The 16,083-nt window shown below is 31.0% G+C and overlaps 1 protein-coding gene across 1 annotated transcript in view; it reads right to left on the bottom strand.

Moving 5' to 3' along the window:
- Positions 1–16,083, bottom strand: part of LOC106679865 (ATP-binding cassette subfamily G member 4) — a 163,016-nt gene that overhangs the window by 131,243 nt on the left and 15,690 nt on the right. Inside the window, exon 2 of the mRNA XM_067052385.1 lies at positions 12,530–12,574. The gene's annotated coding sequence lies outside the window, so the exon portion shown is untranslated. The remainder of the gene's footprint in view (positions 1–12,529; positions 12,575–16,083) is intronic.

The raw sequence follows: 16,083 nt of genomic DNA, 5'->3' as shown, positions 1-16,083 counted from the left end.
AAGCAAAATGTCAAAAAAGAGAAGAAGGAATAAGATGTAACACGTGTGAACTGCTGTAACATACTCACTTTATTGGGTTCGGTACATCTCTTTATATACATGCGATCAGCTGATCTCCTCCGTCAGTTGACATCGAAGTAACAGCTGACTGAGGCTGTAACTTATATATATAATATAATCTTATAATATTAAATAAATCTCTTATTTTATCTCTTATCTTTCTGTTACTATTACCGTTTTCATTTACTGTTTACAACATTTAATTTTTCTAATTATGAGAGATAGTTGACCGTGGATGATGAATGAGGAGAAGATGGTTGGGGGTGCGGTCAATGAAAAACACAAATAAGTACGATTATTAATAATTAATTTAATTTGTCTTATTAAATTTTACCTTTCATTGTATACCCCTGTTATTTTCCACTTATGTTTTGTTTTTTTGTAACTATGTCAAGTGTTTGTATCTTTTTTAGCCCTGACGATGCCCTGAAACGTGGGGCGAAACGTTGGCTCAAATAAAAATAGTATTATCATTTACTATTTGAGTTTTGTTTTTTTTACCGCACCCGGACCAAATTCCATTCATTGATACACACGGTCAATCAACAATCTTCCAGTAAGTTTATTTTTCTATTGTTATAAAAATGTGTATTTTAGGTTTCCTCGAGGTAGGACTAACGAATACAATTTTTTCTCCAACGAAGAATAAAACTGCCATCCATATATTAATATTGTTAACAAAAATAAAACGCATGAAATATTGTTTGCCCCTTTTATTTTTCCTGGGCCCGGATTGGCTGATGCTGATGGCCTTGCTTTAAAAACTGGTAGCGGAAATAGCAATCTCTAAAATACATTTCCTAATTTATTTAAATAAATACATTTTTCATTTTAGACAAATATAAGGATAATAAGCAGATGATAAAAAAAATAAAATAAAAAACTATACCAATATAACAGCAAATTTTTCAAACAATATGAATTATTATGTACTAGCGAAAACATAATTCATTCAACAGTTGTAAAGTCATAGTTTTGACAAAGTGGGGTCCATTATCTTACATTATGTTGCTATTTTTTTTTTCAATTACAAACGAAGACTTCATACAAAGTGATGCGTTTAAATACCTGCAATGAACAAAATATCGTGATTGGTTTGTAAAATAACCTCGACCTTAGACTGTATTTCAGAGTGTTTGATTGGGAAGTGTACTACATAACTAGTTACTTGAGAAACTAAAAAATATTAAATTACAATTTTTTTTCAATTAGCTATTCAAAACTTAAGGATTATATTTTTTTAGTCAAAAATAATACAGATCATATTTCTTGGCAATAACATTATTTATATGTATTTATTGAATCATCACCTAATAGAGTCAATCATCAATTTTAAAAGTTAAAAAAAATAATAATAAAATAAATTTTTATTTTTTCAACCGAAGATGGTGCCAAAACTGGAGCATTAGAATTAATTCAATAAATCCCACCAAACCACATTTATCCTTCGTCGTAAGCCCATAACCTCTTGCCCTACAGTATCCTTTAATAATACCCCACTTATTCCTATCGAACAGATCCGTTACTCAGGACTACATCTGGACAAACGACAGACATGGAATCCTCATACAAGACTGAAAAGACAGGAAACTGCTCGATTCCGATTATTACAACATTTACTGGACAAATGGTCTAAATTGCCAATTCATTACAAAAGACTGATCTACATGACTATTATAAGGCCTATCTGGGACATACGGAGTTGAGCTTTGGGGCTCCACTAAACCATCGAAGTCCAACTGAAGCCAATCCTTACAGTCCAAAATCCTTAACGCTCCTTATTTTGTTACAAATCAAGTCATCCAATATCCCATATGTTGCCGATTTGGCCAGAACCAGATACCATTCCTTCTATGATAAACTTCTCAACCAGCAAAATCCACTTGGTTCTGACCTGGCTTCACTTTCATTACCTAATAATCCTCCTAGGCGTCGGAAAATAAGATGACCTCAAGATCTTCTCCTCTAGAAATGTTATTGGAGTTCTATCAATGTGTAGATTCTCCACATGTTTGTATCTCTATCTCACTATCTCACCTACAGCAAATTTACTTGTTTTATGTATTTTTATACTGTTGTAAATAACAAATAAATTATAAAAAAAAATAATAATTTTTTTAAACCACCAATTACTGTTTACAAATATATACAACGGCAACATTTTTTGCATAAAACCTTGTAATAACAACGAGAATTTTAAGGTGAGTTGCAGATTACATGGTGAGTACGATTCTTCTCTATTTAAAAAAAAATATGTTGTACAAAGTATGGTAGATACATTTATACACATTACACAGGGATTCCGATATAACTGCCATCGTATGCTTATAACTATAACCCTTCCGATAGAAAACATAATTATTATAAGATTACATTTACCAGTATTATATTTTTTGATATTATTTAATGAATTATACATAGAGCAAAGACAAAACAACATCTAAAACTATGCAGCTATGCAACAGAGCGCAGCAATGCAATGACAACATCTAAAAGGTGAAGGACCATTAGTGAAAGAAAAAGGAATCTTGGGGTGGGGGGGGAATCACAAAACAAAATAACAAATTTCTTTTTTTTTTTTCTCTCATTCCATTAATTTTTTCTATTTTTTTTTTTAATGTTACAGCTAGAAGATACTTTTGAAATAAAACGTACAAGAGGTAATACGAAAATAATCACGCACCATTTTAGAAAACAATAATAAAATTAATTCACTATTGTACTGTAATTAATATTTATTCATGAATACCTAAACGATGATAATAATTCAACAAATCAATTTATTAACTCGTTATTTCACGATAACTGAATTAAGTGTGATAGCGTTGAGTTGACAAAATTACTAAAGGAAAAATATCATAAAATCAGACTTTTAGAGAAAAACATAATTTTAAAATCCGACTTTTTTCGTCGTAAACCTTCGTCTTGCCCTACAGTATCTTTTAATAATACCCCACTCATTCCTGTTGAACAGATCCGTTACTTAGGACTAAATCTGGACAAACGACTGACATGAAATCCTCATACAAGACTGAAAAGACAGGAAACTGCTCGTCGATTCCGACTATTACAACATTTACTAGACAAACGGTCCAAACTTCCAATCCATTACAAAAGACTGATCTACATGACTATTATAAGGCCTATTTGGACATACGGAGTAGAGCTATGGGGCTCCACTAAACCATTTAAATCCTCTCGAATCCAATCCTTACAGTCCAAAATCCTTCGTAAAATCCTTAATGCTCCTTACTTTGTCACAAATCAAATCATCCATCAGGACCTCAATGTCCCCTATGTTGCTGATTTGGCCAGAACCAGATACCAATCCTTCCATAATAAACTTCCCAACCACCCAAACCAACTCCTTTCTAATCTGGCTTCTCCTTCATTACCTAATAATCCTCTTAGGCGTCTGAAAAGAAGATGGCCTCGAGATCTTCTCCTTTAGAAATGTTTTTGGAGTTATATCAATGGGTAGATTCTCCACATGTTTTTATCATGTCATAATATCACTTACAGCAAATTTACTTGATGTGTATATATGTATACAGTTGTAAATATCAATAAATAAATTATTAAAAAATCAAAAAAAAATCCGATTTTTAATTTTTTTCTTAACAATTAAATGAAAAAGCTAATTTATATCAAATTTGTTAAATCCTTATAAAAGTACTACACAAAACAAAGGCGAAAAGATCTGAAAATTTGCTAGAATGAAATCAATTGAATAAATAGCAGAATCATAAAGTGGAAGGTCATAATATTTTATTAATGTATTTATTTCTTCAGAAAGGTATCACTAATATGGTCCGAGCAGAGGACATCTATCGGTCGGCGTCAAAACAACACAAGAAATGAAATTATTAATGAAACATGAGTTAGTTATACTTTTTAATATTAGAGCGCTATTACGATTTATAAGCTATATCAGTTAATTTATAGCGATAAAACTATTAATTCAATTTAAAAAATATAACTGAATACATAATACTAAATAAAAACAAGCAAAATATAAAAAAATAATGAATGAAAGAACTTAAAAAGTGAATAATAATGGTACAAATTTACATAAACTAATGAGAATACAATATATAAAATCGAATAAAATATATAATAAATAATATATGCAATATGTTACATGATGTCTAATATAAAGAATAAAATTTAGAAAGGAGCATTAAAACTAAAGAGAAACTAAAGGACACAATGAAGCAAAATGATATAAGAATGTCATAAAAATAAAGAACTAAATATATCAATTAAATAAATCAATTTTCTATCCAAATCCGTCTCAACACTTTATTTATTCATTTGTCCAACGTTTCGGCCTTTCTAGCCATCTTCAGGGACATCTTCAATATAAAAATCCTTCTCACATTAATTATTTTCTATTTGCAGGCTATTCTGCTCAGGTCAATTTCTTTATTTAAAGTTAAAACCTCTTTATTTAAATTTTAAAACCATTCATTTATTTATTCTATAAGATTGTCCACAGTATAAAACACCACACCATATAACAAACCAATAGGTTATATGGTGTGGTGTTTTATACTGTGGACAATCTTATAGAATAAATAAATGAATGGTTTTAAAATTTAAATAAAGAGGTTTTAACTTTAAATAAAGAAATTGACCTGGGCAGAATAGCCTGCAAATAGAAAATAATTAATGTGAGAAGGATTTTTATATTGAAGATGTCCCTGAAGATGGCTAGAAAGGCCGAAACGTTGGACAAATGAATAAATAAAGTGTTGAGACGGATTTGGATATAAAATTGATTTATTTAATATATATTACCTTGTCTCAAAAAATTTTTGAAATAATATAATTAAATATATCAATTTATTTCTCTAATTTGAATTAATTTCAAGAAAAAATAATCTGTAAATTGTAAGGGTTTAACATGATTCAATCTTGACAAGAGACTTACCTGGAGTCCTAATACAAGACTGAAACAAGAAACTGCTCGTAGATTTTACTACAACACCAACTTGACAAACGCTCTAAGCTTCCCATTCACTAAACAAAATTATTATATACTATGAAGACCAAACCAATTTGGCAATTAAGCTCCTTATTACGTCACAATTAAACTCATCCACAAAGACCTTAACATCCCTTCATTCCCATTAGTTCTTAATCTCTCATCCTTAATAATCCCCGATAATCCTCCGAGGGGTCTGAAAAGAGGATTGCCACGGGACCTTCTTATTTAAATTAATTTTTTGGAAGTGCCACCATTGGGTGGTTCCTTCTCAAGAATATCAAGTGTTTGAAACATTCCTCATATTTAATTATTGTATTTTTTTTTTACAGTTGTATATATATGATTCGATATCCCTTTCCGAAAGATTTTAATAAATAAAATTTATTTATACAAAATTAATGATAAATTATTTAAAATACTATATGTCAAAAGCTATTATGCCTATCTGTCAAGAGTGTTTGAAACCGTAGCGACTTCAGTCAAGCCACGAAAAAATGCCTACTGGATCTGATAAATTCTACAGGAAAATGCAGAGGTGATTTAATGGGATTTGTTGGAATTTATTTATTTATTATTAAAAGTCTAGGTTTGGTAAATTTTTTCAATCTTTGTTTAATATTTCATCGAAGATATGAAATGAAGGAAATGGACCATTTTTCACTAATAACATGTTTGTAATTTTGAAACCTTCCTTGGAAACTGGGATAAATGTTTCGGTATAGGATCTAAGCATGCATATTTAAAGTTTTTCCCAATAACACTGAAGCCAACAATTTTTTTTACATATTAATCGACAAAAATATTAATAAGAAATCCTAAAATTTTAGTCCTAGCTGGTCCTAGATCAAAGAGTAATCGAGGAACCTTGAGGCCGAACGCTGAGCAAGGAAAACTGGTTTGGTCTAGCAAGGACGCTGAGCAAGGACCGCCATTGGTCAGTGCTGAAGACCTCTGGAGAAGAGGTTCGGGATAACAGGGGAAAGGGTTGGGATAGGAGGGTAATCAGATAGTAAACGGCAAGTGATAAGCTGTTTCTTGATACTGCCAGGAGTCATTAAATGTTTATTAGTAATTAAGTCTGAATATATTAAAAATTAATGTATTTATGAAAGGTAATTTAAGAAGGAATACTTTTTTATTATGAATTTTTATGAAATAAAATTGTATTTTGGGAGATCTGGTCCCGTAAGAATAATTATAATGTACATTGGAGTGACAATTGCTTGGCATAAAATGGTTTAATAACTAAATAATGGCACAAATATAATAAATAATAATTTTAAAAAAAACCTATATCATACATTCTATTTTATTGTTACAGATTTGAGAAAGATTGATAGTTGAGGAGTAGGAGAAATATTTTATGTTTAAATGCGGTTAGCGACGGGGTTTTAAGATTGTAGAGAAGAGAATTCCTTGTAGCACGAATTATAAAGGATTTTTTGAAGGCAATCGTTCTATGAGTAGGAATATACAAGTTTGTGGGTTGGAATATCGAATTTAAGGAGTGGACAGACGAACACGGAGTAAACAAATCGAGGATATGGGGATTTTTTTTTAGTTTTAAATATTCTAAATAAATACACCCCAAGGAAGTATTTCTGACAGAAAAAAGGGGAGCAACATCAATTCGGTGTACCAACTGGAGACATGAGAGCGTCTAAGGATCCCGGAGATGAATATAATAAAACGATTTATTACTCTTATAATTTTTACTTCCTTAATATATTAAAACTACAATATAACTATTTTTATTTTATTTTAATTAATTTATGTTGTTTTTTACGGATCGTGAGACCCTATTTAACACCGATAAAGATATAATTATAATAATTATTATTATATAAGTCAATAAATGGTACAAAGAAAAAGATTGAATTATTCAATCTACAAAGTTTCCCAATATAGAGGATCATCGCTTATAAACCTTAAAAAATTTTTGGGATTTTGATTTGATTTTCATTAGGTCGCAACAGAGACAGTGGGTCTATCTTATAATCATCTTTTCTTCTCCAGTGAACTTTACTCTGGAACGGCCGATGACAGTATTTTTATTTTTCACCTCTTACAGTCTAAAATCCTTCGTAAAATCCTTAATGCTCCTTACTTTGTCACAAATCAAGTCATCCATCAGGACCTCAATGTTCCATTTGTTGCTGGATTTGGCCAGAACCAGATACCATTCCTTCCATGATAAACTTCTCAACCACCCAAATACACTTTTTTCTAACCTGGCTTCTCCTTCATTACCTAATAATCCTCCTAGGCGTTTGAAAAGAAGATGGCCTCGAGATCTTTTCCTCTAGAAATGTTATTGGAGTTCTATCAGTGGGTAGATGCTTGTATCTGGTGTCACTATGACACCTACAGTAAATTTACTTGTTGTATATATGTTTATACAGTTGTAAATAACAATAAATAAATTATTAAAAAAAAAAAAATTTCACCTCAGCGGGTAATTCTAGGGGATCGTGAATTTCAGGGAAGCTTTACGTTATATGTAGAGCGCTATTGCTGTGTAGGACTTATCCATGATCTAGTTTTTTAAATTAATTATTAGACACAATTATATTATTTTTTCTTAACTATTGAATTTCAGGATAGATTTATTTTTGAGTCATGGGACGGAATCTTTTTTGGGGATTGGGGTGAATACAGTTTTTAGTGCCTTGGGAGGATTACTTTTGGGTAAGTAAATAAGAACAGTGTTTTCTCGTATAACGTTATTGCATTTAGTAAGGTTGATATATTGCGACAGTTCACTACCAAGGTGTATACATATGACAGTTATATGTGACAGTTCACTGACATTAACAACTACTGCTCGTATTACCAATCACACCAATCCGTGTTACATCACTGTCACGACATTGATACTATCGTGACCGCTATTGCTATAATGACTATAACTATCATAGTTACACCTTAAGGTAGTTACCAATACTTTGGCCGCAATAGTAACGTGACATTTGGTTTACTGACATTACTTGTACTACCAACTACAACACCAGAGCTAGTGCGACAGTACAATCATGATTGTGACAATCATAAAGTTGCATTTATAATTATTCTCTAATTTACAAAGGTAATGTGGGAGTATTTGTCGGGTAAAACGGGAATTTCAAGGCGCTGAGCGGGTATTTTTGATCGGTAGAATCGGCAGCACTGCTCTGGAATTTCCAATGGGATTGGCTTTTTTTTTATAGATACTATAGTTAATAAGATGCCAAGACGAGTACATAAAAACTTTTTTGAAGCCGTAAATCGCAAAAAAAACCCTACAATGATTTACAGTTTCTAACTATTATCTTTGCGTGCAAAAGATTCAGAAAATCGAAAATTCCTGAAGGAAAATATCGTTTCAGATTTTGAATATCGTAAGAATCTATCATTATAATTCAGACTAAGTTAAGGCTTGCTTAGTCGGTTGAGGAAACTCAAATTTATGATGATATGACAGATCATTTTGAAAATGGGGTTTAAAACGATTTTCTTCCATACGGTTCCCTAATTTTTCGAATATCCTTATGCGTACTAAGATTTTGTCCTTTTAGGGTTTCTCGGATTTTCTGCATCGTTAGCACGAGAATCCTTAGAAACTGTAAAAAAATGTTCTGGACACGTAAAATCAAAAAACCTCCCGATACGGATTCTCAAAATAAAAAAATCGCTTCACCATCAAAATTCGTTTCTCTTTTTAGACTTAGTAGCATTTATGTAGTGCTATTATTGTGTTGAGTAATATTCATCTGCAAGGTTACCCCATCCATTTCGATTATAATTCGATTGTTGATCGGACTTTTTATTATTAAAATTGAAAATATGGTAATTCTTGTAACGTCTTTTTTAATTCGGAGTTTGGCCTCTCTTGGCGCAGTATACCACTTGGCGGTTAGATTTCAAGCTAAGAGGTTCGTTTTATTCTCTTTTTATTTTTTCCCTATCTTTATTTTATCACCCCTTCTTTTCTCGATTTTCTTTACCCACGTAATTAGTTATGTTCAACTTATATGATTATTGTTTTCAAAATAATTTTTTTTTCTATTCATTTCTTTTGTTAAACTTTACTTATATTTTGTCTGTTTTTCAATCATTATGGTTACATATATTTACTTTCTCTCTATTTTATTTTTCGTTCCATATTTTAATTTTTAAATTGTTAATAACTAATATATTCATACTTCTTTGCATTATATAACTTCATTTTTATTTTATATCCCTAGTCATGTTATTTTACCTTCTTATTCAATTACATATGTATACATTTTATTTTCCACTTCTCTCATCAACTAATTTTATTAATTCCTTTATGAAAAATTATTCACTTTATGCCATTTTGTTTATATTTTATTTTCTATATTCATTGGATGTTATCTTGTTCTCTTCATAGCCCTGATGAAAGCTAGAAACTCTAGCTGAAACGTTGGCACAATTAAATAAGTTAGATCAACTTCTTTGTGTTTTATTTTGACCGCACACCCAACCACCTTCTCCTCCTATTAAGATTGAATGTTCAGTTTAGTTTATTCGATCTGTTATTTCATTATTTTATACTGAATGAAATTATGTCAGAAAAACCTTACAAATCCCATGGTTATTTATTAATATGGAAAAATAATGTAGTTACATAAATTTTTCAAAATGGAAATTCGTGAGGTTACTTTATCCTAGTACTAAAAGATCTTCTGAATAAAAGACATGCTAACTTTTTTTTTTGTTTTGGAAATTGATAGGCCACTCCCATACAAAAAAAAAATAAACAGGGTTATTTATCTGGAATGGGCAGGCTGTGAAGCCTACGTCATAGGAGCAGGGTAATCGCTGGACCTGCACAAGGCCAACTCTGAGGAAGGTTGTGGAGTTCCTCGAGATGAAACTATTGGTCAAGATATTTCGTGCTCCGTCCAATTAATTCTTCCTAAAGATAACCAGGCTGAATTTCGGATCATGTAACGTTGTAGTTCCCATTACCATATTTTCCCATTCTTTAGGTTTTTTACATAGAACATGAATGAGTTTATTCTAACATATTTACAAGAACTACATGTTACTTTCACTGTTACAGAGTGTCTCTCTTCTTACTTAGCTATCTAGTGCTAGGAAATATATATGTACACTTGAGAAGAGGGGGTAGGAAGAATAGTGAAATAGGAGACGGGGTTTGGACTAATCAGATAATTTAGGAAATTAGGCGGAGACTAGAAAGCCTATGAAATTAGAAATAAATATCTGGGAGGGGGGAAAAGGCGTGACCCTAAACAGGGTGGCCAAGCTTCCATGAAATTGGGAGTAAGGTACCATGACCTAAGGACTCGTGAGAACTGACTTACATTTGTTAAACATAAAATAGTCAGACTGATGCAAGTCCATTGTGAGATGACAGCTTGTACCTGCCTAAGTGTCAGCCCTTGCTTTTTTACATTGATATAGAATACTAAGGAAAGGTCACTTCCTCTATGTTCAGTGTCTGTCGAAATGTGCCAGATGTCTATAGTTTATACTATATAGTTTATAATGATAGTCTATTTATAATAATAGCTGTTAAATACTATAGCGTTCGTTAACTTGCCACCAAAACCCAAGCGGAATTTGTAGATACGCCACTCTAACTGTAAATTGTTACCAAGATGTAAATAATATTTTATTACGCACCTCGATTTAATGTAATGTTGTGTAACACTAACCGTTCAGATGGAGACAATTCGCGAGCATAACGTGGTTCCAAACGACCATCCAACGTATCATTACGTAGCTATTATGATATTAGTTGTGGGATAACATTTGACGTATTTAACCATTAGTAAGGAACATACTCCACAGTTAATATTGTCAGCTATCAGTTAATCACAGAGATTATTAAATTAGACTCCCACTTCAAGGCTTGCGTGAAGCATAACTGCTTCTCGATCTTCCGTGAGAATCGAACATAATGGCAGGGCAATCGATACCAGGAACCACAACGGCTAATCTCTTTTTAATATGACAAGTCATATTAGCTACTAATGGACGTTGAACGAAGACTTAAGAAAAATAAACAGCTATCACCCACAGAAATTAGAAAAATAGGACCAAAAATAAAATATATATGTTTATATAGTTGACCGTAAAAATTTAACTATAAGGAAATGGTCAGGGTTGCGGTCAAAAAAAGAACAAATAGTTTAAAACTATTTTAATTTCCAACGTTTCGCCTCACTTTGCAGGTGAATAAAAAAGAAAATAAAGATTAAATAAACGTCTTGAAAGAATAAATATAAATAAAAATAATAATAATAATATCATTACTATTATTTTAATTTATATTTATTCTTTCAAGACGTTTATTTAATCTTTACTTCCCCCCCCCCCGTATTGTTTTACGTACTTATTCTTATCATTGTTTATTAAAATTTATTTTATAATGATACTATTTTATGTCTTCCTTCCTTTTATTTATATGTGATTTGTCATCACTTTATTTTTACATAATATTTATCCTAGCTTAAATTTCCTTATTGTATCTTATTGTTGTAATATTCTCAGTTTTTTTTTATCTTTTTAGCCCTGATGAAGCCGTGCAAAGTGGGGCGAAACGTCGGACATTAAAATAGTTTTAAACTATTTGTTCTTTTTTTTTTTACGGCAACCCAGGCCATCTTCTTATATTCAAAAATAAAATAGTTCAAAGTAGTGTACATTATAAAATATCTAATTATAAAAGTAAATATAAAATCATGGACAAACATAAAAATTACTCATTATGTAAAAAATAAAATATATTATAAATTTTAAAAGCAATTTACACGGTTCAAACAATGGTGTTTATTTTGTGAGATCGTAAAATGATTTAAGATCCTGAAAAATCCTGAAAAGAAGAAAGAGCCTAGCAACGTTGAGTAATAATATGGATAAATTAAAATAATTATAATAATATGGATGAATTAAAAAAAATAATATTAAAAATAAACAACTAACACAAGAAAAATGGTATTTTTTACTTTCACTTACCTATATATGGAATATATAGTTTGGGAAAGTATTGCGATTGTGAAAAAATTTGAATTAGAAATATCGACGGCAATACATGTTTTGACGTCCCCTATTATAAAAATTGGAGCGAAACGTCGGAGATATATATATATCTATATATATATATATCACATGCGTAATGTACAACAAAAATTGTTGAAGGAGGTTTCGATTGAAATCAAATCACCAGTAAAATTACAGATAACCATTTTCGATTTGAAGATCAAGTCACAAATGAGAAAATTCACCGAACTCGTTTTTTTTTTGCATAAATGTGATTCATATACAAGTTCAAAGAGATGAGATCCTATCTTATAGTATATTCTATATTATCCTAATACAAGAAATTTTCTTTTCTTAATGCCCAAATTTTATTGAATAAGTTCAAATTTTCCAAACGTTAAAAAGTGAGTATGCTGGTGGCGATCTACTTCATTATCTAAAATTATTCATGAGGATAGAAAGACTTACCTTTCTGTGGAAGATTTTTTTCAGATATCGAGAAGTCAAAGCGTCCTAAAAAAAAAATAATAAAACGTAAATACAAACGTATAATTACTAATTACATTTAATGCATGAAGTTTAAAAAGCAAAATTAACAGTAAGTAATTCTAATGAGAATTAAAATTAATTGGCTATGAAAATAAAAAATATAATTGAGGATTGTGAGATTTTATCAATAATAAAACAACTACATTCAGGGGAAGTTTAGAGATGTTTTGTTCTCATAGTTGTAAGATACAGTAAAAAAAAAAAATTATTTTTCTTTGAATAATGGTATATACGACAAACCATTTTTTTTTTAAATTTTATTTAGAAGTGAACCCATTCTAAAGATAGTACCGTAGACTGTGGTCAATTTCATTACTGAAATCCAGTACGGAATTTCCTAAAGCTACTGGAGTTGCTGCAAATTAACATCAGTGTACAAGACGACCTATGGAATACCTCGAAAACAAAATAAATAAAAAAACTTTTTTGTAAGATGACACTACTCCAGCAAAGTAGCAATATGTTCTAATCGCAAGTGACAATCTTAATTACTGTGGTAACAAATTTTAAAACAATGTCAATAACATTCTTGATAAAATTAATCAATTTAATTATGTCTTATATCTATCTATCTTATCGATATTTTAATCGATTCTGGCACCCGAGACTGTTACACAAGACCCGTAAATCCCTACCCCTACGTACTTCCGTTATTATCCGTTCTTCTCTCTGTGACAGCCTATTTCAAGTAAATCATAACAGCACTAATTCATCTCTCTTTTCTCAGTATGCTGGTGTACCTCAGGGTAGTATCCTTGGTCCTATCCTTTTTTCAGTTTATACAACGGATATCCGAACCCATTCTAATACTATCCTCGCCAATGACACATGTCTATTCTGAGTGAATATATACCCTTTCATTGTATCCTAAACCCTCCAATCCCACATCAACACTCTTGAAGAATGTTGTCAAAACTAGAGGAATAAAATAAATCCTACCAAACCACATTTACCCTTCGTCGTAAACCGATGACATCCTGCACCACAGAATCCTTTAATCCCCACTTATCCCTGTCGAACCGGTCCGTTACCTAGCACTTCATCTGGACAAACGACTAATTTGGAATCCTCAAACAAAACTGCAAAGACAGGAAACTGCTCATGGATTCTGACTAACACAATACTTATTAAACAAATGGTTCAAACATCCAACTAATTACAAAAGATTCGTTCATATGACTATTATAAGGCCTATCTGGACTTAGGAAGTTGAGATTTAGGGTCCAATTAAGCCATCGAATTTCTCTCGTATTCAATTTAAAATAAAATCATAAATCCTTCGTAAAATCCATAATACTCCTTACTTTGTCACAAATCAAATCGCTCATCAGCACATCAATGTTCCATATGTTGCCAATTTGGCCAGAATCCTTCCATAATAAACGTCTCAACCCCCAAAACCCATTTGTTTTTTTCCTCTTCCATTCTGTCAATCCTCCGAGGCGCCTGAAAAAAAGATGGCCTCGAGATCTTCTAATGTAAAAACGTTATTGGAGTTCCCTCAATGGGTAGATTCTCCACATGTCTGAATCATGCTATTGTATACATAACATCAAAGTTATTTATTATATATACTTTTAATAAAATTAATTAAAAAAAAAGTATGCTGATATTAAAATCTATTTCAAAGAAAAGATATGGATTGTAATAACCCCTTAAACTTTAATATAATATCAGGAAATTCTTGCCTAAACTTGTTCTGATTTGCATTACAATTCTATTAATCATAACTCACTTTTCCTTAATTTACTTTTGCGATATATAAGAGGCGCCCTATTTATCCTTTTCACAAATAGGTTTAATTATTCCTCGCTTTTATTACACCTCGATCTTGCTTTCTTGTTATTCCTGTCACTAAACTCTAAGCCAGAAGTTCCATTCCGATGGTCGAATTAATAGTGAAGATGAAGTAGATAACAATACAAAGAATATTTAATTGGCCTATGAGGACCTTGAGATCCTATCATAGTGAATGAACCTTATTTTCTAATACTCATGCAAACCAATTAACCTGTTTGGCTAAGAAATAAAAAATAACAAGGTTTAAAACATGGATTTTTTTTTCTGTTTTGAATAGGTTACGGCAATTTCTTCATCATTGCGGAAGTCTTTATAGATCCTCTGTTTTTGTCAAGTCATGATGGTATAATTCAACGGCTGGTAAATGCGGCACCGAGAACCGTATGCATCTCTTCTTTAAGTAAAATAAATTTGGCGCTAAAATAATTTTTTCCTTGAACCGTCTGTAGTAAACGTGTGTACTAACCGTACGCAAAGATCTAATAATGACAAAACTTTATTAATAATTTACAATAACAAAATTATTATTTCACACGATAACGGTAGCCATCCCTACAATCAATCAATATTAGGTTATTAGTTTTACAGCCACCATCAAACACAATCTTAATTATAGTTTTACAGCTTCACATTGATTAATAAAATTTTGCAGACAATTATTCTTCAAGTCAATTTAATACAGTCAACTTGTCATTATGACAACAAATTCTATTCTTCACAATTTTTGTATTTTACTATCATGAACGTAAATAAATATCACTTAACCTACCTCAACAACCAGTTTAGGTTAGGTACCTAGCATGAAACTAAAATTAAAATTTTTCTTGATGATGGCCGTAATATATTGAAATATTGATAAGTAATTTGTTTTAATAAAGAAGGTTGAGACTGTTTGGATAATTTTTGTTATTATTAATTTGTGTTATTAATACAGAGAGAAATGCTTTATTTAGCTATGCCTATTTGCTGCCCAAATACAGCAAACCAATCAATTCATGATCGGACATATATACACTAAATATATTTACACGATATAAAAAGATTTTTTTTTTTAATATATTTAATATTTGAATATAAGTAATACAATTTTAAATCTTTATATTTTGTAGAGAATATTATGGCTTTAGAAAATATGGAATCAATAATTTAAAAAATCGAATGAGTGTATCTACGTGTTTTTTATAAAATATGTAATAGGCTCTCTTTGCCCCCAGTATAGAGTCTCGTATTGTATAAATATCCTTAAATCTTTCCTACAAATATTACACAAATCTAACCCTCAACTTTTTCCGGATCATATTAAACTACCCATAGTCAAAACGTTATTTTGTTTATCAGAATACAAAGCGTAAATACAACCAGATTAAAATTATATACCAAACATCACTATTTATGTCTTATTATAATTAAATAAGACATGATATTAATTTGTGATAGATCCGTTTTTAATAACTTAGTTCTTATGATTTCTCAGTATCAGGTAACAGAAACTTTCTATCACGTTCTGCAGAATGGATACAGAGCACAACATCCTGTGAAAAACTTGGCGCCTTGAATACCAATCCATCATAATAGGCTAATGTAACAGGCCCAACAACTGATCCAAGGCAATGTAACAGGCCCAACAACTGATCCAAGGCAATGTAACAGGCCCAACAACTGATCCAAGGCAA

The sequence above is a fragment of the Halyomorpha halys genome, unplaced genomic scaffold (genome assembly GCF_000696795.3).
Source record: "Halyomorpha halys isolate HHAL.00 unplaced genomic scaffold, Hhal_1.1 Scaffold225.1, whole genome shotgun sequence".
NCBI classification, from domain to species: Eukaryota; Metazoa; Arthropoda; class Insecta; order Hemiptera; family Pentatomidae; genus Halyomorpha; species Halyomorpha halys.
Note: the sequence above shows the minus strand (reverse complement) of the source record. Positions and strands in the feature narration are given on the sequence as shown.